Source organism: Furipterus horrens, unplaced genomic scaffold (genome assembly GCF_987537825.1).
Source record: "Furipterus horrens unplaced genomic scaffold, mFurHor1.1.pri manual_scaffold_2, whole genome shotgun sequence".
Classification (NCBI taxonomy): domain Eukaryota; kingdom Metazoa; phylum Chordata; class Mammalia; order Chiroptera; family Furipteridae; genus Furipterus; species Furipterus horrens.
The window spans coordinates 33,631,024-33,656,278 of record NW_028327172.1 but is presented as its reverse complement, the minus strand read 5'-3'; the positions used below and the strand labels follow the sequence as shown (position 1 = coordinate 33,656,278).

Below are 25,255 nucleotides of genomic sequence, written 5' to 3'. Positions count from 1 at the left end.
TAATATATAAATATTACAAAAATATAAAAGTGAAAACAGTAATTGACACAAAAATAATAGGCAGATAAATGAAAACCAGAAACTCTACAAATAGATGACAGTATACAGAAAAATTTAGTATGTGATATGTGACAGTTCTAGTCAATAGAGAAGTAATAAACTGTTTAATAAATGATGTTGGAAATGGGTAGATATTTGAAAAATATATAATAATGAATCCTTAACTCACACTTTTCACTAAAATAAACTCCAGATGGATTTTAGGAGCTCCAACAAATATCTAATAAAAATAAATTTTAAAAAATAGGCCACAAAAATAAATGGAATATTCACAAATGAGAAAATGGAAAAAGGAAATGAACTTAAAATGTGTTCAATATCACAATTCTTTTTATCCTCTCTCAAGGACATGTTTATTGATTTTGGAGAGAGAGAAGAAAGAGAGAGAGGGGGAAAAAGAGAGAGAAAAGGAAACAGCAATGTGGAAGAGAAACATCAATCAGTTGCCTGCCATATGCACCCGTATCAGGGATCAAACCTATAGCCTTTTGGTATACAAGGGCAAGGCTCCAAACAACTAACTGAGCCACCCAACCAGTGCCAATATCACAATTTTTTAAATGCTAATACAATTCATAACTCAACACAAGATTACATTTTAGCAAAGATTTAAAACATTCATGATCAGGAGAAATCAGGAACTCTCTCATTCACTGCAATATAGCACAATCTGGATGGCAATTTAATAATCCTCCATTCTCTGTATCACTTATGAAAAATTCAAAATGATGAAGAAATATAAGTAAAAAGTAAGAGATGCTCTGTTCTATACCTCCAGATTTTAAATGTACATGTCCTTTGATACAAAATTTCTACTTCTGCTTTATCCTAAAAAAATGATTGGACAAGTGAGTAAAGAGCATTGTACAAAAATGTTCACTGAAATACTGTTTATAATGACAAGACGCTGGAAACAACCAAAGGTTCATTAATACTGGAATAAGTAGTGTACAACCACAAAATAGAATACACTGCAATCATTATAATTGTGGTATATATCCACACTTATCAACAAGAAAGATATCCACAGCCTATTGTTACTATACACTACAGTCATTATCATTGTGGCATATATCCATATTTATCAATAAGAATGATATCCACAGCCTATAGTTACTAGGTGGGGGGAAGCTAATAAAGCATATTTTTTTCATTAATAGAAAGACATAGATTATTATATGAGTATGTATGCGTATGAACACAAAAATATATATACAGCAAAATATTATTCATGAAGGTTGATAGCTATATATATATACATAAATAAAGAAAAAAGAATATGTAGGAAAAAGTTAGTAATAAGTATTGAGATAACAAGTAAAACTTTTTTTCTACTCATTTCCTATTGTCTGAATTTTTACATGTATTGACATTCATTTATTGTACAATTAGAAAAAAGGCTTTTCATTTTAAAATAGGTTAAAAATTAGGTAAAATTTAATAAAGATTCAAGCACATGTATTTTTTACTGTTTTTCTATTACAGGTTGTCCTATTTTTGCCTCATTGCTGTCTCCTACCCCGCCTACCCTCCCCAACGGTCAATCCCCACCCTGTTGTCCATGTCCCTGGGTCATTTATAATAGTTCCTTGACTAGACCCTTCCCTTTCTTTCCTCTCTTTTCCTCCTCCCCCTTCCCCCCTGGCCACTGTCAGTCTGTTCCTTGATTACAAGCCTCTGATTCTATTTTGCTCCTTTGTTTTGTTCATTGGTTTCTTGTTTTAAGTAAGATCATATGGTACTTGTCTTTCACTGCCTGGCTTATTTCACTAAGCATAATACTCTTCAGTTCCATCCATGTTGTCGCAAAAGATAGAAGTTCCTTCTTTCTTTCTGCTGCATAGTATTTCATTGTGTAAATGTACCACAGTTTTTTGATCCACTCATCTACAGATGGGAACTTAGGCTGTTTCTGGCACTTGGCTATTGTAAATAGCATTGCTATGAACATAGGGGTGCATAGGTTCTTTTGAACTGGTGTTTCAGGATTCTTAGGGTATAATCCCAGCAGTGAGATTGCTATATCAAAAGGCAGTTCCATTTTTAGTTTTTTGAGGAAATGCCATATTGTTTTCCATAGTGGCTGCACCAGTCTGCATTCCCACCAGCAATGCACCAGGGTTCCCTTTTCTTCACATGCTCTCCAGCACTTGTTTGTTGATTTCTTTATGATGGCCATTCTGACCTGTGAGAGGTGGTATCTCATTGTGGTTTTAATTTGCATCTCTCTGACAGCTAGTGATGTTGAGCATTCTTTCATATGCCTATGGGCCCTATGTATGTCCTATTTGGAGAAGTGTCTGTTCAGGTTCTTTGCCCATTTTTTAATTGGATTGTCTGTATTCTTGATGTTGAGTCATGTAAATTCTTTATATATTTTGGAGATCAATTCCTCATCTGAGGTATCATTCGCAGATATGTTTTCCCATATGGTTGGTTCCCTTTTCAACTTGCTGATGTTTTCTTTCGCTGAGCAGAAACTGTTTAGTTTGATGTAGTCCTGTTTGTTTATTCTTTCCTTTATTTCCCTTGCCTTAGGAGATGTATTGGTGAAAATATTGCTATGTGAGGTATCTGAAATTATACTGCCTATGTTTTCCTCTATGACTTTCATGGTGTTCACTGCTTACATTTAAGTCATTCATTCATCTTGATTTTATTCTGGTGTGTGGTGTAAGTTGGTGGTCTAGTTTCTTTTTATTTTTTTACATGTCTCTGTTTAGTTCTCCCAGCACCATTTGTTGAAGAGGCTATTTTCACTCCATTTTAAGCTCCTTCCCCCTTTGTCAAATATTAATTGACCGTAGAGACCTAGGTTTATTTCTGGGCTCTCTATTCTGTTCCATTGATCTATATGTCTGTTCTTATGCCAGTACCAGACTGTTTTGATTACAGTGGCCTTGTAGTATAGTTTGATATCAGGTATTGTGATTCCTCCTTTGTTCCTCTTTCTCAAGATTTCTGAGGCTACTCGGGATCTCTTTTGGTTCCATATAAATTTTTGAAATATTTGTTCTAGGTCTGTGAAATATGCCATTGGTATTTTCATAGGAATTGCGTTGAATCTATAAATTGCTTTGGGTAGTATGAACATTTTAATGATGTTGATTCTTCCCATCTATGAACATGGTATATGCTTCCATTTATTTGTGTCTTCCTTAATTTCTTTCTTCAGTATTCTGTAGTTTTCCAAATATAACTTTTAAATTTAAAAAAAAAATTTTTAACAGTTTTTTTTAAAACCAGATCATAACCTCAAAAATGACACTGAACAATAGGTAATCCTAATATCAGTAAGAATAACAATGCTAAATCTAAAATAGTATGTTGAAACCTACTGTAGCAGAAAAAATAACTAAACCTTCCACAGTTAAACAAATCCAGTGTTTGTGAATATACATATTATAAATGCACAAATATGCATGTAAATATGTTACATCCATAACACATATAGATATAAATGTGATATGCCTATCTTTATCTACTTACATCATAAATGATTGGGCCTTTATAAAAAGGCTAAGGAAAATGGCACACCACATTTCCATAAACTTTGTAGACATTATGATAGAATAAAATATTACTTGGTGATATTCACATACTCTTCTTAAAACAGCAGTGTTTTAAATTTGGCAAATTTCGTAAAAGCCTTAAAAATGTTTATCACTTTGACCCAGCTTCACTTCTAAGAATCTGTCTTAAGGAAATAGTCAAAAACAAAAATAACTTTTGCACAAATATATTTATCCCAAAATTACTTTAAAAAAATGAAACCACAGCCATTGCAGTACATTGAGCTCCATAGAGACAGCGCCGGGGCAAGTGCGAGCCGGACGGGCACTGGGCGATTCTGTGCTCGCTGAGGAAAAGTAATCAAACATGGGCAAAGGAGATCCTAAGAAGCCGAGAGGCAAAATGTCATCATATGCTTTCTTTGTTCAAACTTGCCTGGAGGAGCACAAGAAGAAGCACCCAAATGCTTCAGTCAACTTCTCAGAGTTTTCTAAGAAGTGTTCAGAGAGGTGGAAGACCATGTCTGCTAAAGAGAAAGGAAAATTTGAAGACATGGCAAAGGCGGACAAGGCCCGTTACGAAAGAGAAATGAAAACTTATATTCCTCCTAAAGGGGAAACAAAAAAGAAGTTCAAGGATCCCAATGCACCCAAGAGGCCTCCTTCGGCCTTTTTCTTGTTTTGTTCTGAGTATCGCCCAAAAATCAAAGGAGAGCATCCTGGCCTATCCATTGGTGATGTTGCAAAGAAGCTGGGAGAGATGTGGAATAACACTGCTGCAGATGACAAGCAGCCTTATGAAAAGAAGGCTGCTAAGCTGAAGGAGAAATATGAAAAGGATATTGCTGTATACCGAGCTAAAGGAAAGCCTGATGCTGCAAAAAACGGAGTTGTCAAGGCTGAAAAAAGCAAGAAAAAGAAGGAAGAGGAGGAAGATGAAGAGGATGAGGAGGATGAGGAAGAGGAGGAAGATGAAGAAGATGAAGATGAAGAAGATGATGATGATGAATAAGTTGGTTCTAGCGCAGTTTTTTTTTCTTGTCTATAAAGCATTTAACCCCCCTGTACACAACTCACTCCTTTTAAAGAAAAAAATTGAAATGTAAGGCTGTGTAAGATTTGTTTTTAAACTGTACAGTGTCTTTTTTTGTATAGTTAACACACTACCGAATGTGTCTTTAGATAGCCCTGTCCTGGTGGTATTTTCAATAGCCACTAACCTTGCCTGGTACAGTAAGGGGGTTGTAAATTGGCATGGAAGTTTAAAGCAGGTTCTTGTTGGTGCACAGCACAAATTAGTTATATATGGGGATGGTAGTTTTTTCATCTTCAGTTGTCTGATGCAGCTTATATGAAATAATTGTTGTTCTGTTAACTGAATACCACTCTGTAATTGCAAAAAAAGTTGCAGCTGTTTTGTTGACATTCTGAATGCTTCTAAGTAAATACAATTTTTTTTTTATTAAAAAAAAAAAAAAATGAAACCAACTAAGGGAGGGGGGAAAAATGGAAAACAGAGGGCGTCACTGGGTGGAAGGGAACAAAGGGAAAAAAAATTTGGACAACTGTAACAGCATAATAAATAAAGCTTTTTTTTTTTTTAATGAATGAAACCAAAGAGGCAGGTAAGTAATAGATCTTATCTAAGTAAAATAAGGATGGATATAGATGTGCTTACATAGGCATAATAAAGTTCTAGAAAAATATCCAGAAAACTATTCATAGTGGGATGAAGATTTTTACTTTACACACTTACCTATTTAAATTTTGGAGATGAGCATGGTTACTTTTATAACTTAAAATGAACAAAAGGAGGTAAAATGGCAATAACAATAATAATAATTTGAAGCAACCTTTATCTAAAAATTAGGAAAATATTAAATAAAATATAGTCCACTCACTAGGAATAACACTTGGTGATTATTAAAATTTTTACTTAGACTCCTTTGTAATAGCATAGGAAAATATTCATGTCTTAATGTGAAACAAAAAAAAAGATAAAAATTATACTGACCTATTTTTTAAAAGATAAAAGCCAATACTTAAGAAAGAGAAATTATAAGCTATTGACAAAGGCTGCCACTGGTATGAGACTGAGGAAAATTTTCTCTTTTCTTTCCACTTTTTGTGTTTTCCTTAATTCCTATAATACTGAACATTTTTAATTGGAAAAATTAATTAAGCAGAAAAATGTATGCAATTTTACTTTATATAGAGTTCATGTTTGCAAATATCAATATAGTGACCATTTTAAAAGTTTTTTCTTAACTGTAAGTAGCAAGCAACAAAATCTGTTTAATTAATAATGTGAATTCTACATCCTATATCCAAAAATAAAAGGAAGTTTAAGTAAAATATAGCCCATTACCACGCATAATATTATATAGTTGTTTAAACTTTTATTTAGAATCCTAGGTAATAGTAATAGCATGGGAAAATGCTCATGTGATATATATCCTCTCTATTGTATAACAGAGTTTAATCTAGGGAATAGAATTAGCTAACTTCTTTTATATCAGCAATATTCCTCTGAATGTATGGAATAAGACATTAACTTTTTCCTTGACCAGTATTCTTGATTTCTTATTCTATAACATGCACATAATACTATTCTACCTCACATATTTGTTAAGATTAAATGAGTTGGTAGCAATTGTTACTATTATGACATGCTTGCCTTTAAAATATTTACTTACTCTCTCTTTTCTATTCAGATAGACTTTATGCAAGACTAATCAGAATGAAAAAAATACGATTTCTAAATTACAAATGAAGATGCATGTTTCAGAATCAATTTAAAATAGCTAATAATTTGTTAAAAATACAAGATTATATCTAGGAAATTACTTATTTAAACCTTATTCTGTACATGTACATTTAAAAAATAAGGTAATATTTATTATTGTTATGCCCAAGTAATTGTAAGCAGAGAACCTCAAAATAAAAAGAAATCAGCTGTAATTGTGTAACTCACCTACAGTAAAAATAACATTGCACAGTATGAGTTTTTTAACCTTTCTTACTATTTATTCCATTACACCTCACTGCACAACAAGAGGAACCAGAAGACAGTCTAGTATAGTGAGAAAGAATTAAAGCTCTGAGGTAAACCTAGGTTCAAAACCTGGCTCTGTCAATTATTAGATATGTGACCATGGGCAGTTATTTAATTTCTCTGCATCTTACTTTCTTCACTTGTAAAATAAAAATAATTATATTACCCAGAGGTGGATTAAGGTCGGTTGAGGCCCTGGGCACAGAAGAAAATATTGGGCCCCTTAAAAAAGAGAAAGACAGAAAAGATACAGTAGTCCCTTGCTATAGTGCAGTTCACTTACTGCGGCCTCACTGCATCGCAGGATTTTTAAAAATATTATATTTAATTACTTATCACGGATTTTTCACTATATCACAGGATTTTGCAGTACTGTATTCGTATGTTGTTAAAGTTACATAGGTTTAAGAGTGTAGAGGAAATGTAAGGTTCCTACTTCGCGGGGGGGGGGGGTGTGGAAGGCAATACCCACGATAAGTGAGGGAATACTGTAAAAATATTTATTTACGCACAGAAAACTATTTTTAAAACCGTAAATGAAACAAGTACATATCCACAAACTAATTTACATCCTTGTGTATTTCCGTATATCGTTAAGTCTGCACTGCAGGAGAACCTTTGTAAGTACAAAGTAGCAAATACGATCCTATTGCTCTGATGGGCGGTAGCACAGCTGCGTGGGGCCTATGCAGCGTAGTAATGAAATAATGAAAATAAGCAAATATAAACATACTAACAGGTTTTACCGCTGATTGTAAACTTGTACGTAATTAAAATTAAACATATGAAACCAAACTTGGTATCATTAGAAAAAAGCGAAAAGTTGGGGTTTTGCGGGGCCCTTCAGAAGTCAGGACCCAGGGCATGTGCCCGGTGTGCCCACCGTTAAATCCGCCTCTGATATTACCTATGTCAAAAGATTTTTAACATAATTAAATGAGATGATCTGTGTAAAACATCTAGCAACACATTGAGCCCACAAAGTGGTAAGCACTCAACAATTTTTTGGCAATTATTACCAGGGATCAGCTAGTAAGTAATTTTTTTTTCTGTAAAAGAGAGTAAATAATTTAAGCTTTGAGGTTCAAATGGTCTCTGTTGCATCTACTCAACTCTGCCATCACAGAGCAAACGCAGCCATAGATAATACATAAGTAAATGGGTATGACTGTGTTCCAATAAGATTTTATTTATTAAAAATAGGTAGTGAACCACATTTGGCCACCTGGTCATAGCTTGCTAAATCCTGATATAGTAGACTTCCCAACTAGAAATCCTCTAAATGATTCTAATCTATGACCAGCCAGGAATACTCCTTCAATAATCATATTTTCTAAATCAGTGTTTTCAAAGTGTGTTCTATAGAAGACTTGTCTCCTGAAATATTAACAGATGTTACACCTCAATAAGATTCTATGATAACAAAAGTTTAGGAAGTTCTTGGCTGAACAGATTTTGTATCTTTAGAACTTCTTTATAAATCATTATCTTTGGAAATCTCCAAAAAGAGCAACTCATTGAGCTCATTATTTTGGCCATATTTTTTAAATATCTATCCACTTAGTGATGTGGATATATAAATAAGTAAAATAGGTGAAAATCCCTACCTTCATTAAGTTTACATTCTAATTGGAAGGCAAACACTAAACAACACAACTAAATAATATATAATATTGCAGGTGGTGGTTAAGTGGCAGAAAAAAGTAAAGAAATTAGAGAATAAGGCATGCCAGAGTTGAAACTATAATGCACAGGATAGTTAAAGATTAAACGTAAATGAACAAATACTCCAGTTTTTAAATCCTCATTATATGTAGTTTATAAGAGACACTTCTAAACCATGAGGATACAAAAAAATAACAGTAAACAGATTTTCAGAACATAAGATAAAAACACTAACCAAAATAAAATTCTACCAATATCAAATAAGAGTGGCTTAAAAGCAAACAGTATTACTATAAAGATAACATTAACAATAAGAGTCAATTGACATATATAAAATATTAAAACAATATGAGCAGCAAATTTGACTTAATATATTTAGAATGATGCACAATAAACATTATCTTGAGCAAATATCTTACAATCACACTTAATAATAAAATGTTGAAAGCATCTTTTTCAGATACAGAATACAACAAGGATGTCTACCACCACTACTTCTATTCTCAACATTATATTAGAAGTCTTAAACAGTACAAGAAGATAAGAAAAATAAATACAAGTTATAAGAATTGAAAAAAATAAATCAAATTGTCATTATGTGCAGATGATATCATTATGTAAGTAGAAAACTCAAAATAATCTACAAATAAAGAATTATAATTAATAAGTGAGTTTGGCAAGGGTATTATACCAAAAAAATGTATATTGCTTTTCTATATACACCCCCAAACAAAATAAATTTATAAATACCATTTATATAAAACCATTAAGTTATCAACTATATAACTAAAACTTCTAATGAAAGATACACAAGGCCTCAGTGAAATGAACTATAAAACATTTTTTAGAATAAGTTAAAAGACTTAATTTAAGTTGAGGGCTACACTGTGCTTATGTGTTTAGAAGACTCAAAATTTTAATGAAGTAAATTTCTCCAAATTAAGCTATAAATTCAATGAAATTCCAATCAAGATTCCAAAAGTTTGGTGCATATGTATATACATAATTTGCTAAGTTGATTCTAAACTTTATATAAAAATTTTAAAAATCCAAGAAAATCTTTAAGAAAAACACAGAGGCTTAACTTGGTCTACCAGATATCAAGACATTATAAAACAATAGTAATTAAGATAGAGAAATTGGTACAATGAGGTGAAAAACACTTGAAAAGAACAAAATCAAGAGCCAGAAGAAGAAGAAAAACTAAGTAGATATGGGTACTTGATTTACAACACAGTTTTAAGTTGGCACTACCAAGCAATGGGTCAAGGAAGAGGTTGATTTTGTTTTTTCAAAAATTGATTTGGGGTCAATGAGATATCCAATAAAACTTGACCCCCACCTCACATCATACTAAAAAATCAGTTTCAGGTGGTCTATAGGTCTAAATTAAATGGTAAAACAAAAACCAGAGATTTTTAACCTGAGACCAGCTAATCTCCAGAGATGACATGGAAAGGCTTCAAAGGTTCCATGAATACCTCAAAGTTGTAGATGATTGTGTGTATCATCCTGGGGAAATTATCTATACCTTTCATAACCTTCAAAAAAGTTTCAAACTGTCCTCATGAATTCGGGGAAAGATTTTTATTAAGACATTGAAAACATTAGCTAAAATAGGGAAGGTAGATAAATTTGATTACATAAATATTAGGCATTTCTGTTCATCAAAATACACAGTAAAAAAGGCATCTCAAAGATATTTGCAAGACAGAAAGGACACCACCCCTACTTAAGAGTTCTATGACCCACTTCTGATCTTAGTCATAGCTGCAAGACAACTCCATGAGAGCTCAGACTTAGCTGGTTATGGCAAGTATTTCAACATAAGTACTCACTGAGCGCCCTGCCACCCTCTGCTTCAGGATCTTCTCTGAAGGCTATGGGAGTGCATTAGTGCTCAGCTTGGAAGCTGGGGGAGTAAATGCCCCTAGACGGAACTCTCAAAGGTATCGAATAAATGTTCCAGATTCCTTTCTTCAGGAAGACATTCTTTGCTTTTCTCAGAAGTCCTGGAAGAATCAAGCTCATGATGCCTAAAGTGGTGACCTTGATAATAGCTTTTCCTTCTTCCCAGCCTCACTGTTATCAGCCCCTCTCTTCTACTTCCTAGGATCACTCCCAAAAACCTATCTGTATACTAGTCCTTGCCACAGTCTCTACTTTTGCTAGAACCCAAATTAAGGCAACATATAAACATTTCCCAATTATATTAAGAACTCCTACAAATCAATTAGAAAGACAACCAATTGAATAGAAAAGTAGGCAAAATTATTTTTAAACTTTAAAAGGAATTTCACAAGAACGGATTTCCAAATGGCCAATAAACATATAAAAATGTGTCTAACTTCATTAAGATTTAGGGAGATATAAATTAAAATCATAATGAGATGTTATATCACACCCACCAGAATGCTAACTCTACAAAGACTGGCAATCCCAATACTGGGAGAGGGCATACAACAACAGTAGCGCTCCACCCGTGCAAGGCTGATAGAAGCATAAATTAGTAAAACACTTTGCCATTATCTAATACAGATAAAAATACCACTTCCTACGATCCAGCAATTCCACTTTTAAGTATTTACCCTACAGAGATGCAACCAACTGTACCAGAAGGCTTATAGCAGCATTATTTATATAAGCCTCAAACTGGAAATGTCTTTCAACAGTAGAAGGGGTAAACTGTGATACAGTAATAAAATGGAATTATATAACAATAACAGTGAGTAAATTACTGCTACACAAAATAACAAGGATCAGTCTCACTAATATAACACAAAATGAAAGGACCCAGACACAAAGGGTATATAATGAATGATTACATTTATATAAGGTATAGAAAACATTCTCTGGACATGAAACTAAAAAGAAGAGCAAAGAAATAATTACCATTAAAAAAAAAAAAAGAGGTAGTGAAAACTTTACCTTTGGAGGAGCAAGGAGAATAGTGTCTGGGAGAAGAGCAAGAAGCGCTTCAGGAGTGCTAGAGATAGTCTATTTCTTAACCTGGGCGGTGGTTATGTAGATTAGATGTGCACTTTGTGATAAAACACCTTTGTTTTGGTGCACCTTTGGATTTTCTTAAATTCCTGACATTTAAACATAAGGTAAACAATCTATTACAAAATGATAAAAAAGGAAACTAAAACTATAAGATAGTTTTCACTTATATGGTTCAAGATACGGAGAGACAGGCACTCTCAAACATAATTGTTAAGAGTACAAATTAAGACAGAAGCTATGAAAGGCAATTTGGTAATATGTATTTAGAAATTAAAATAAATATAACCTTTAATCCACAATTCCATTTCTAGGAATTTTCCTAAAGGTATATGAGGTCTGTCTGGAAAAAATCCAACCATGGTTAATATAATGAGAACAGTTTGCACAGCATCAATGTAACCTGACAGCCAAGGAGAGTGGACAGGAATGAGCATCGGTGAAGAATGATGACTTCACTATACTAGTCAGTGGGGGCAGGCGGTAGACACCATTGAGTGAGCATGTGTACTGTGTGGCCCTTGCATTAAAAATGACTGAGCAAGTACAGCAACGAATCTGCATCAAATTTTTCATTAAGCTTGAACATTCCTCCATGGAAACTATTCAGATTCAGAGGACCACAGCTATGGGCAACTGGTGATTGGCAGCTTCATCATGACAACACGCCCACTCGTGCATGCCTTGTGCAGTTTTTTCATGAAACATCAAATCACCCAGGTGACTCAGTCCCCCTAACAGCCCAAATTTGGTGCCCTGCAACTTCTGGCTTTTTCCAAAACTAAAATCATTTTTGAAAGGGGAGAGATTTCAGACTATTTGAGATTCAGGAAAATATGATGAGGTGCTGATGGCGATTGGGAGAACTGAACTGTGTGAGGTCCCAAGGTACCTACTTTGAAGGGGACTGAGGCATCATTGTCCTATGTACAATGTTTCTTATATTTTAAATCTTCTTCAATAAATGTCTCTATTTTTCATAGTACATGGCTGGATACCTTCTGGACCAACCCTGTATTTGCATATTAACACAAAGAAGACTCTACAAGCATATTCAATGCAATATTGTTAGTAACACTAAAAGATGACAACCAACCAAAAAGTTCATTAATGAGAAGGGACTAAATAAATTATACAATACTCAAACATTGTAATATTCCATAGCCATTTAAGAAGAATGAGAAAGCTCTATGTGTTCTGATAGGGATATCATATATATATATGTACATATATATATGAAAAGAAAAAAGCAAGATACAGGTATATATGTATAACACAATACCATTTGTGTTAAGAATATCATTTAAGAAACATTTTATATTGGGTGGGGGAGAGAAATTGGGGGAAAAGGGGACAACTGTAATTGAAAAACCAAAAATAAAAAAAAATAAAAAATAAAAAATAAAAAATAAACATTTTATATTATAACTTTTAATCAGTGATTTTCAAACTCTTTCATCTCATGGGACACACAAACTAATTCCTAGAATTCTACAGCACAGCAAAAAGAAATATTATATTGTCTGCCTATCCAACAAAAAGTGGGTATAATTTTGATTAATTTAATAATAATAATGGTAATAATAATAATTACCTACCCTTTTCACTCCAAAGTGACTTTTTAAAAAATCAGGTGACTATACTTGTATATAAGGGATCCTGGGTACCAAAATTTAACCAATCAGATGCAACCTTATTATGTAATGTGACCAATAAGATAGAACTCTATTATATGACCTAAGGTAAAAGGTCAGTGCCCCTGACTAAATAGTCAAGTATTGCATGTTTTAAAAATTCTTCCAGCATACCTGTTGAAAATAGCTTCTCTAGATGGATACATAAGAAACTGGTGATACACATGGCTTTTGGTAGGGAACTGAGAAAGTGAGGAACTTGCAGGAAATAATTGGGAGATTTACTTTTTACTCTATATCTTCTGTAACTTTATACATTTTTATCGTATATACATGTGACCTATTCAAATAAATAATTCATTTTGGAATTAAGTCTCTCAAAGTCCTCACAGTCCCTTTTTGAAGTATGCAATCCTATGCATGGTTAATATTTTAGCCACAAACATCTTTTACATTCCCTGAAGTAAGTAGAACTGACTAAATCTAAGAATAAAGTTTTGGGACTTGTCATCCTGGTATGATGGTTTCAGCATAATGGAAACACCTTTAAGATGACACACTGTTTTTTAAATATACTACAAAATATTGTTAGACAAAACAAAGATGAAAGGTATTTTAGTCTTGTGCTAATGAATACCAGAGTAAACACTATAGAACAAAATTATATAAATGACAGGAGAACAAGTCATGACTATGCCCAGACAGGTCCACTAAATATATACTCCCTCTTTTTGTAATTTTTTTAAAAATTATTTTAACTAGGCATACCTAAGCAATAAACAAATCTTTCTTCCAGCTGACTCTGCCCACTTTCTGGCATACATATTCTTTTGGGGAACAGTGAATATTTAACCATTTATGCAAAAGTAAAATGGGTTGAATCAAGCAGATCATTCACTTTAATTTGATTCCTTTCTCTGTAAACACAACTTAATGAACATGGCAATATCCTAGATCATTCTAAAAGGACATTACATTTTAAAACTATTGAACCTAACTTTATTGTGTCTTTTATGAATAGCTCTTTCATTTCAGTTAATCACATACCTATCATCTGAATAGACAGTTCTCCAAAGCGGACATACAGATGATCAATAGACATATAAAAATATTTTCAATGTCACTAATCATCAGAGAAATACAAATTAAAATCTCAATGAAATATCACCTCATACCTGTCAGAATCGCTATCATCAATACATCAAAAAATAAATGTTAGTGAGGAAGGGGAGAAAAGGGAATCCTCATGTAGTCTTGGTAGGAATGCAGATTGGTGCAGCCACTGTGGAAAATAGTATGGAGTTTGCCCAAAAAATTAAAAATGGAACTGCCTTTTGATCCAGTGATTCCAATTCTGGCAATTTATCAAAAAAAAAAAACCAAAAGACTGATTCAAAAGAATATATGCACCCCTATGTTCATTGCAGCATTATTTGCAATCACCAAGATTTGAAAGCAGCCCAAGCAACCATCAGTAGATGAGTGGATAAAAAAAGCTGTGATACATTTATATAATGGACTACTACTCAGCTGTAAAAAAAGGAAGAAAATTATATCCTTTGCGACAACATGGATGGACCTGGAGAACATTATGCTAAGTGAAATAAGCCAGTCAGAGAAAAACAAGTACCATATGATTTTACTCATACATGAAATCTAATGAACAAACTGAATTAACAAGGAAAAAAGAGGTAGATTCCTAGATAGAAAGCAGACTAACAGCTCTGGCAGGGAGTGGAGTGGAGTGGGATTGAGCAAAAAAGAAAAAGAACTCATGGGCATGGACAACAGTGTGGTGATTTCTGAGGGGTGGGGGGGTGGAGGTAGAATAAGGTATAGGGAGGATAAATGGTAATGGAAAAAGAATTATACTAAAAATGAAAATAAAATAAAATAAAAATGTAAAAATTAAAAAATTTAAAATGGAACTGCCTCATGACACAGTGATTCCACTCCTGAGAATACATCCAAAGAAACCTGAAATGCTAATCTGAAAAAATATATGCACCCTTCTGTTTATTGCAGCATTATTTATAATAACCAAGATTTGGAACAGCCCAAGTGCCCATCAGTAGATGAGTGGATAAAAAAAAGCAGTGCTACATTTACACAATAGAATATTACACAGCCATAAAAAAAGAAGGAAACCTTACCTTTTGCAATAGCCCAAATAGACCTGGAAAATATGCTAAGTGAAATAATCTAGTCAAGGAAAGACAAATACCATATGATTCCAGTTATATGTGGAATCTAATGAACAAAATAAACAAAATAAAAACAGTTTCATAGATATAGAGAACAGACTGACAGCTGTCAGAGGGGAGGGGATGTGGGGGCTGAGTAAAACAGTGAAAGGATTAAGAAAAAATATATATAGACACAAACAACAGTATAGTGATTACTAGAGGAAAAGGGGAGTGGAAGGAAGTATAAAAGGGTAAAGTGGGAATAAATAGTAACAGAAGGAAATTTGACTTTGGGTGGTGAACACACAAAACAATACACAGATGATGTATTATAGAATTGTACACTTGAAACCTATCTAATTTTATTAACCAATGTCACCCCAATAAATTCAATAAAAAATTACAAGAATCTCATACCTGACTTTTAAGCTAATTCAAGTATCTATGGCCCTCATTTTGTGTACAATCATGGAGAGTATGAAAGATTGGTAACCATCTAATGTCACATCAGAACAAACAGGAATGAATGACATATGAGAGGAAAATGTTGCCACTCTTAAAATTTAGAAGCTATTAAATACACAAATTAATAAATTGCAGCATAGTTCTAACACATTTGTTCAGACTTTAAAGACTATAACTTCTGAATTCACATTTAAACCTACAGGTAGTTACTTATTAACTTGTTCCTTCAAATCAGCAAAAATTTATTATTCTGAACTAGTTGAAGTCAATAGCTTTATTTATCTTAGTCCTATGTACAACTGATTTTTGTCCATTCAACAAATATTAATTAAGAACCTGATCCTGGCCTACATCAACAGGGCAACTCTTAAATTATTTCAGCATGCATTTCTTCAGACTATAAATTTCTTAATGGTAAAATTTGTATTTTCTCTTTCCTTTTAGAGACTTATATAGTATCGTGGTACAGAACCTTTGATAAGTTTCTTACACCACATCTTTAAAAAGCAAAGGACAATTTAGTTAGCCTACTTGAAGAAAAGAAATATTCCAATTATATCGATTTACTAGTTAAAGGCTATTTTGATAAGAACTCATCTTTTTATAATTTTTATGATTATTAACACCCTCACTCACACTTCTGATAAGATACCCTCGTGGGTAGGTTATTCTGAAATTATGTGTTGCTACAGTTGTTATAAATATATAAGTCTTGGAGATTAGTACCACCATTGCCTTAGATTTGAGGTCCATTAGAGAGACATGTCTGATGTAGCAATTAATTTTAATCCTCCATTTCTCAGTGTAGATAAATTGATCAAGAGGGAGGGACAGTAACCAATTCTTCTTGCAGGCTAACTAAAGGAAAATATAACAAAACCCAGAAAAATATTTTATCTCGGTTAAGATTCTGATTCTGTTAAATAAAAAATAAGTTAACAGTTTCAGATAATTGTCTAAGCAAATGGAAAAATAGTAAGAGAAAAAAATTGTTTCCAAAGAAATACATACATATTTCTTTTTTTTTTAATGAATTTATTGTTGTTTATTACCGTTGTCCCATTTTCTCCCGCCCCACAAACATATTTCTTTAATAATGGCAATACAAGAACAGCTTCATTTGGAATAATACCTTCCTATTGCATGGCACTTCACAAGCAATCTAAATGCTTTCCTAAAAACTAATAGTATTTTTTTTTACCTTGAAATATTATTGTCTGTTCTCTGGCACAAAAGCACATATTGCTTTCAATGATGATGATTATGGACTACAGAGATTACCACAGCTTCAGTCACCAATGCTCCTATCCATACACTGTCATCCTCAGAAACCATCTGGTGCTCTTTCTCCACAATTAGGAAAATACTCTATTGAGTTAGCACTTCACACTCCAGGGAGGATTAAACCAACTTTTTTAAGCAAGGAACATTTCAGCCAAGTCAAAACAGAACTGGAATGCATCAAAATGTTCTCTAAAGGAGATTTTTAGATGCCCAGGTTTTACCTGCTTTTTTCATTGCAGTACCTGAACTCTACAAATAGTACACTGAGTGAGTACAACGCTAGCAAAGCAGATGTTACCTCTTGCATCCACTCATTAAATTCTTATTCCCAATTTGGTTGTCTGCAGTGGTGAGTCAGAGCAAGGTGACTCAGTCAACTAATGACAAGAAATGCGAAGCTACACTTGTCTCACAGCGTTTACCTTGAAATGAGACTATTAAGCTACTAAAGGCTTAAAAGCACAGGAGCCAGGCAAGTTACAAAATAACATTCAGGATAAGACCACTGCATCATAATTTCTCTCTAATTGTTTTTCTTAGAATAGATGTCTAAAATGAGTTCCTCACATTAAAAACAAATGGGAGGAGATTAAGGTTGTGAACTATGCCTCTGACAAGTTCATGTGAGTGTCTTAAAATCGTCAGAATTCATTCAAGAGGAAAGCAAGAAGCATGGCAAAACTTAACTCAGCAAAGTATGTTCTTGTTCCAGAACTGCAGATTGTACATGATTTGTTTTGTTTTGTTTTGTTTTGTCCCAACCTCCCTGGAACAACTACTTGCCTAAAGACAATGGAAACCTACCAAAATTTAATGAGTGCCTACCATGTTCCAGACACACTGATGTACACCGGAAAAAAATGCATTGCCATGGTAGACAACAGAAAAATACAGAAGGCTATAGTTCCTAATTGTATCAAGACACCCTGACACATCACAGAGAACTTACAGAAACACTACAAGCTATTTTAATTTTCCAAGAGAAACACAGCAATACAGGATATCTGTTGATCACTATGAAAATTACAAGGACAAATTAGTTTCTACTTTAAATCACACTACATTCATTTCTATGACATTGTATCTTTGCAAAGCTGGTTTTCAGTCTTTGCACTGATAAAAAGAAAAGATGCTAAAATCAATGTGAAACTGGAAATGAAGATGACAATCTGTTTTCACTGTTTGAAAAGGTTATGCACTGCCCAAAAGACAAGCACATCTCATTAGCAATTGTGATTATTTAAGAATGAAATTAAAGTAGTTTCTCTGCTTTTAACTTATCTGTATTATTTTTTCAAACGGCTACTCATGAACACTTAAGCTGTTTGACTCCAGCTATGTACTAAAGTGAACTGTTATTTCTTTTGGACCAGAGTCACAGTGAAAAAATTACTGACACACTAAAGATACCACGAACCAAGAAAATTTGAGGACTTCTAACTTAGAGTCTCAGAGCCTGTTTACTCACGAATACACAAAACTTTAGTAAATAAAAGCAAATCACTGGTGATAAAGAAAATGTTAAAAGTTCCTGAAAGTACACTTTTCAAACCAATGCCTGAATAAACTTGGTCTCCAGGAAGGGAACAACTAATGTTATTGTGAGCAAAATCAGTACTTTCAATGTCGCTACCAAGTAAGTCAATGCCTCAAAATGCAAATGCAATCTAAAAAGGAAAAATGTGTCCCTGACGGGTGTAGCTCAATTGGTTGACCATCATCCCACAAAGCAAAAGGTCACTGGTTCAATTCCCGGTCAAGGCATATGCCTGAGTTGCTGGTACAGTCCATAGTCTGAGAGTGTCCAAGAGGCAACCCCAATCAATGCTTCTCTCACACTGACGTTTCGCTCCCTCACTTTCTCCCTCACTTCCCCCTCTCTCTAAAAAACATAAATAAAATCTTTTTAAAATAAATAAATAAATAAAGTAAAAATGAAAATGTGAACCAGAAGCAATGAGACAAACTGAGAAAAGTAAATCAGAAGCTCTCTACCATCAGAAGAAAAATTCACTGGAAACATCACATTGTTAGGTTATAAAGTGACAGAGATGTAAATAGCTATTATGCAATTTCACACTCAGAGGTATCCTGACAGCATCTGATAGTATTTCTGATGCCAGACCAAAACGTAACCAGGAGATGTACATAAACTCATGGCAAAAAGATAACTAAAAATGAAAGAAAACAAAGTCATAGGATTTTAAAACATGCATGCATGAAAAAAAATTGGTATATTGGAGATAATGCAAAATAGTGAAAGGTTAAGAATACTCTGAGCATATAGTGAGAAGGATTACAAACCTAAAACAACCTATAAATTCTCATTTAAAACAGAGGAAAATAAACTATAGATGAAGTCTAGCAATGCCCAGAATTATGATTCCAACAAGAACAGCACTAGAACATTATAGCAAAACATAATGCCAAAAACTATGAAAGAATGGTCCTATTCCACAAATAAAAAAAGATGAGACTTAAATCTGATTGAGTTTTGCACGCCTAATTGGCACACAAGATGTTTAACATAAAAGCAAAACTCCATCTAAATGTAAGACTGCAAAGTGTTGGTTAAAAAAATATTAATGCTACAAAGTACATTATTTGTATTCTCTTTGTTATTTAAATGAATGAGAGGCAATGGGGAACTTATCTGGGATATCTGTACACAGTGATTTTACTAAAATAAGGTCAAATGGCACACTAGCATAAGCAGAGTAATACTGGAACATAAGAGTGGCTCATTCAAAGTTCTGCACTCTTCTCTGCTACCAGCTGAATGTGTAACCTTAGAAATGCCACTTAATCTTACTGTTTCTCATTTTTCCAAAACTTCTTAAATGCATGATATTTTTGCTCGAATTATTAAAAGAATGGGATATGATAAGAGAATAAAAATTCTTTGAAAGTATAAAGTTCTACAATCAAGATACTGTTCTAGTCACTCAAAATAGTACTTCTGCTTTCTCCCATGAACTTTAGGAAGAGCCAGGCATGCTAGCAAAGAAGTTTCAATACTACTTATAGGTAACCTATAGATTTTTACACCCAAATTTTTACACCTGCGAGTCCTAGAACTGAAACACGTCGTTACATCAGATATCCAGGCATCAAAGAAGACTGAAGAAAATAATTGCTACTATAACTGGATTGATTTAAAATAGCATCTTAAAACTATTCTTGAGTAGCCAATTGGTTGCCAAATCATATGAATTTTACCTACAAAATGTATCTTGAATCTGAGTCTGGAAACCAACTTGTCATTAAATTATTTCATTTCCAAATGAAATATTTATCATGATGTCATTTCCAAAATGATTCTCAAATTTAACTCCTTCCTATTCTCTCTCACTGCCCTAGACTTAGCCCTCATCTCTCACCTGAACCTCTAGAAAGCCTAATTGAGATCTCTAACTCTAATCTCTTTCCTGTTAATTCATTGCTCATTCCTTCCATAGTCTTTCTAGTTATCTTCCTTAATATATAGATATGACCATGTCATCACTATGCTCAAAATCTATTTGGCTCCATTTCACCCCTTAGCATAAAGACCAAAATCTTTACTATCCCATTCAAGGCTTCATTAACCTGGCCACAATATCCTTCACAGCCTTATGCTCTTGAATACAGACAGACATGCTAAACAGGACTGTTCCCTACTTTCCAAAAGTTGCACTTTCCTACTTTCAAGCTTTATTCATGTTCTTTGCTAAGAAAAAGTGGAATGTCATTCCCTTCACCTGTTGAATACAAATGCTACTTCCATAAAGTCCTCCTGAGATTTAACTTTTTCAACAGGAGTTAGTCTCTCATTCTCTTAGCATGCTGATAGCATGGGCTATATACTTTATTTGGACACAAAAGTTTTGCTTTGTATTGGAATGATTTATGTAATATCTGTTGTCTCTTTTACTAGGCTGTAAGTTCACTGAAGGAAGAAGACCTGTCATGTTCATTTTAATTTCACCTACAAAGCCTAGAAAAACTGCTCTAAATAACAGGAGCTCTGTAATGTGACTTTTGAATTTAAGTATGGAAATCCCTTATAAAAACAAACTTCACCCCTAAAAATCATAGCTAAGAAATGAATTGGAACATATTCCCATGAAGGATAGATGGTAACACTTGATATGCTGTGTGCCACATCATATCATTTATCTCTTCTTCAATCATTGGCACCCTTTTTAAAAACAAACAAAAAAGTTAAATTTTGTACTTATATTCTTTGTTTTCAAAAACACAACAGTATTTTTTTTTAATAATAATGTTTTAGGGTAAAAGAAGTGTATCTGTCTTTCAAAAAAACCTCTCTTCATTTCTTGAACTCAATTAATGAACATAAGCTCTTCAAAAGCTAGAAAGAAAAATAAATTCATTATCCAAGGTATAATTTAATTCATATATGAGCAGACCGCCACTTAGTACCATATCACTAATGGAATTTTTGTTGTGCCTTTCTTCTGAAGGCAAAGTACATATCCCAGTAAGAAAGGGAGAGAAAGGCTATTGATCGCCCCCACTTGCCAGATTTTAAGAAAATTAGAATCAAAGAAGAAAATGAACATAAACGAGCTTACATTTTCAGTGGCTAGGATAAAAATCCAATGTATTGTTAATCATGTCTTCCAAGTTGTAGCCAATAAGCTAAACTTCTTAAAGAACCCTTCCAAATTTCACAAGGCAATACTAAGTTTAAAAGGTACTAATTTATCTGAATGTTAATGTATCTTCTCTATCGGGTTCGCTTAAAATAAGATTCACATATTTAAAAAGTGACAAGAAAATCAAGACATAGAACAGAGAAGAGAAATTAAGGTCACGGAATGAATTTAAATGTGGCATTAAGTTCAAGTTTCCCCAGAACCCTTCTAAGATACTCTGACCCCAACAGACATGCATAAATGTAGGGAAGGGAAACTTTGGCAGATTATATAATAGATTTTTTTTTTAATTTAATGAGATTTCATGCCCTAGTACAGTGGATGCCAATCCAGAGAAGAAGCTCCTGTGGCCAAAGGGACTTTTCACTCAGGGGCAACAACCAGACTAGAGATATCACCTGTTCATTCCAAGTATCCTGACTGGCATCTCAGTTACTTTAAAGAGGCTCATAAAAATTCCTACAGCACTGAGGAGAGGGAAAAAGTCAACCTAGGGCAATTAGTCAAACAGAAATAACTACTGCCACAGCCATTTCACTTTAGGATCCTGGAAACCTGACATTGGAAAATTACATTTCCAGGATGAAAAGTTTCCCAGTGCTTTCTGGGAATCATACTCAATCTGCATGAGTCTAACCAACTTGTAATACTTAACTATTTTGTCTATTCTTTTTTGCTTCCATTGTATGCACAACAGGAATCTTCTCTGAATTATCTAATACTTCTACCCTGCATGAAATTAAATTAACCTATCACCTCTCCCAGATGTATTTCTGTTTTATACCTAGAATGGAATGAGAAGTACTAAAAACAGAAAAAACCTAACATGTAGGTAAAGCCTACAGTAGTCGGTTGTATTATGTTCCCAAATATCTGTTCTCACTCTGACATGTGACTTCCAGTGCCTCTCAGTAAATGGAATATATTTCCCTGCCCCATTGCCAAGCTTGGACAGGTGACTTGGCCAATGGAATATGAGAAGATATGACATACACCACATCCTTATGGAAGCTTTAAATGCACCTACATAGTTTGGATCAACCTTTTGTACTTCTGGCCTCTGCTATGAGAACAGCATGTCCCAGACAGAGGCTGCTCCCCCAACCTGGATCACAGATTGAAATGGCATATGCCAGAGAGCCAAGCAGAGCCACAGCCAACCTGAAGATTCATGAGTGAGAAATAAATGTCTGTTGTTTTTAAAGCCACTGTGACTCTGGGATTCTTTGTGACTGTAACAAAGCTGACAAATACAGAAACTGTTAACAGAAATGGTACTATACTGCATACAATCTCAAAACTTCAGTGACTTACAACAACAAATATTTATTTCTCTGCTCATACTCCATGTTGGTGAAAGCAAGTAAGTTTACGAGTCTCTGCTCTAGGATATAAGTCAGATTTAAGTCTGCTCTATTGTCTTCTTAGTCTAGACATCAGGGTGAGGACACATCCTATGTCTGAAACATGCTCTTCTTATAATAGAGGGCCCAGGGAAAAAGAGATCTGGTTAAAACTTGCAATGCTTCTAAAAGATTCTTCTCAGAAATGACATGGCCAAGATCCAAAGTCAATAGGGAGGAGGAAGTACACTTCATCTATAAGAAGTGAAGGAATAAACAATTGTGATCAATAGTACAATATGCCACATTTATTATGTTTTTATCCTTGTACTAGCTGTACCTTATATAATTTCTATAACTTACACCTCATACCAATTCAAGTAAGAAAGCCATTATCTCCATCTTTTACAAAATTGTGGCTCAGAAAAGTAATGTAACTTGTGCAAAGGTATTCCAAAGATGGGTAGATAACAGTCTGGAGTCCAGGTCCAGGAAGAGGTGACTCCAAAGCTCTTGCTCTTATGCTCATCCCACACTCACACAGTTTTTCTCTGTTAAGTTTTAAGCATTAACAGGTGGGATCTGCACTTGTGTAAAACCAGTATTGGCTATAAAAAACTTCAATAACTAACTTTTCTAAGTGAAACAGGGCAATGTAAGTACAGTAAAAGGAGGGAAACGTCTATAAAAATAGACTTACAAAAAGATAGGAATGAGCACAACAATGAGAAGGTATGAGAATGAGAACCCAAGGAACTGGAAAATAAGAAGAGAAATTGATAGTACTTCTCTGGGCAAGAGCACTTACGAAAATAGCTTGCCTCAGGGGAAAACTTTTTAGACTCTGATTTCACAGGCCATAAGAAAAGCACTAGGGTGTTTCTCTTTTCTTTAAAAAGTGCACACCCAGTTTTTTTGTAGCTGCCTAAATACTACCATGTACTCACTATAGTGCCTGTTTTGAGTCTGGCGGTCACTAGCTTGTGGGCATCAATGCTTTTTTAAATCCAAAAAAACATGCAATCCCTAATGCACCAATGAGTTGCTCTCAACATATTTAAGGAGTCATTTTCCATCTGAGTCATACCTTTGGGGCTTCAGACCATGATCTGCTCTGCCTGCCAATTTCTATCACAATTGTAATTATATTTGAAATATTAACACACTATGGTAGCAATGTAACTTCTAGTTGTTATTATTTTTTAATTCAATAATTTAAAACTGATTAGATATATAATTTAGCCAGCAGAAAACTTTCTAACCATTGGGTAAATAGTAATTAAAATTGTAGAGGTACATTAGTACTTGCAACAGAAATGCAAGAATCTTATAGAAGGCCTCCGTGCCGGATATCTAGACTGCTACTAGAGAAAAAGCAAGCCATCTCTAAGTAGTGCAGCCATCACTAGTAATTAAGCCATGTGCAAATGTGCCATGCTATTTTGTGTGCATTTCAAGATCCTGTTACTCTAGAACACAATAGGGAAATGTTTTTAAAGAAAAACAAGCAAATAGTTTCCCAGATATGAGAAGAAAACTAGAGCAGCCAGTCAGTTGCCCATACAAACCAGGCCTGATTATTCTCCTCTTTGACCTCACCTCCTTTTTCCTTCAATGTTTCTATATAGCTAACTACTCATAATCATCCATTAAAATGACTAAGCTATATTTAACTCAGATGGCTTTGGATATTTTTCTGCAGTTCAAAGTGTCAAATAAATCACATGATAAATCAACAAGGATCATTTGGTGCAAAAGTACTCTATCTCAGAAATATCTTCTTCATGCTCAGGTACGAGTGGATTATTCTAATAAGTAATTACCCCGAAATTCCACTGGTACCATTCACAGATAACCCAAAGAGGAGAAAAATTATATTTATGGGTAGATATTATATATATGAACACATTTATCAAATTCAATGTGATTATACAGATAGTGACTAGATGGGGTATAGCAGAAAAAAATGCAGCTTTAGAGTCCAATAGACCTAAATTTTAATTCTAGATCTTCTGTGTGACCTTGGACAATTTACTGAATTTCTCTGAAACTTGGTTTTTTTAAAATTTTGAAATGAGGTAATACTGAAAACACAAAGAATATTTTTGAGATTAAGAGAGATAATAGTTATATAAAGCTCAATGAACAAGGCTTAGCACATGGCAGACATTCAATAAGTGTTAGGAAATGTTTAATTGACTTTAAAAGAGTAAAGAATATAAACACTTTTTAAAAGAGAATTTAGAATTCTGGTCAAAGATGAAGGAGTAAAAGCAATTTTACTCTTCTACCTTGAAAACAACCAAGAAGAATAAAAAATTGAAAAATGAGGGGGAGGAGATCCTTAATGAAACAATGAAATATGTATGTACAAGCTCAAACCACAA

The 25,255-nt window shown here is 33.8% G+C and overlaps 1 protein-coding gene and 1 pseudogene across 11 annotated transcripts in view; one reads left to right on the top strand and one right to left on the bottom strand.

Annotated features, from left to right (window-relative positions):
• Positions 1–25,255, bottom strand: part of SOX6 (SRY-box transcription factor 6) — a 611,663-nt gene that overhangs the window by 521,846 nt on the left and 64,562 nt on the right. The window lies entirely within an intron of this gene.
• Positions 3,841–5,004, top strand: LOC150018134 (high mobility group protein B1 pseudogene; annotated as a pseudogene).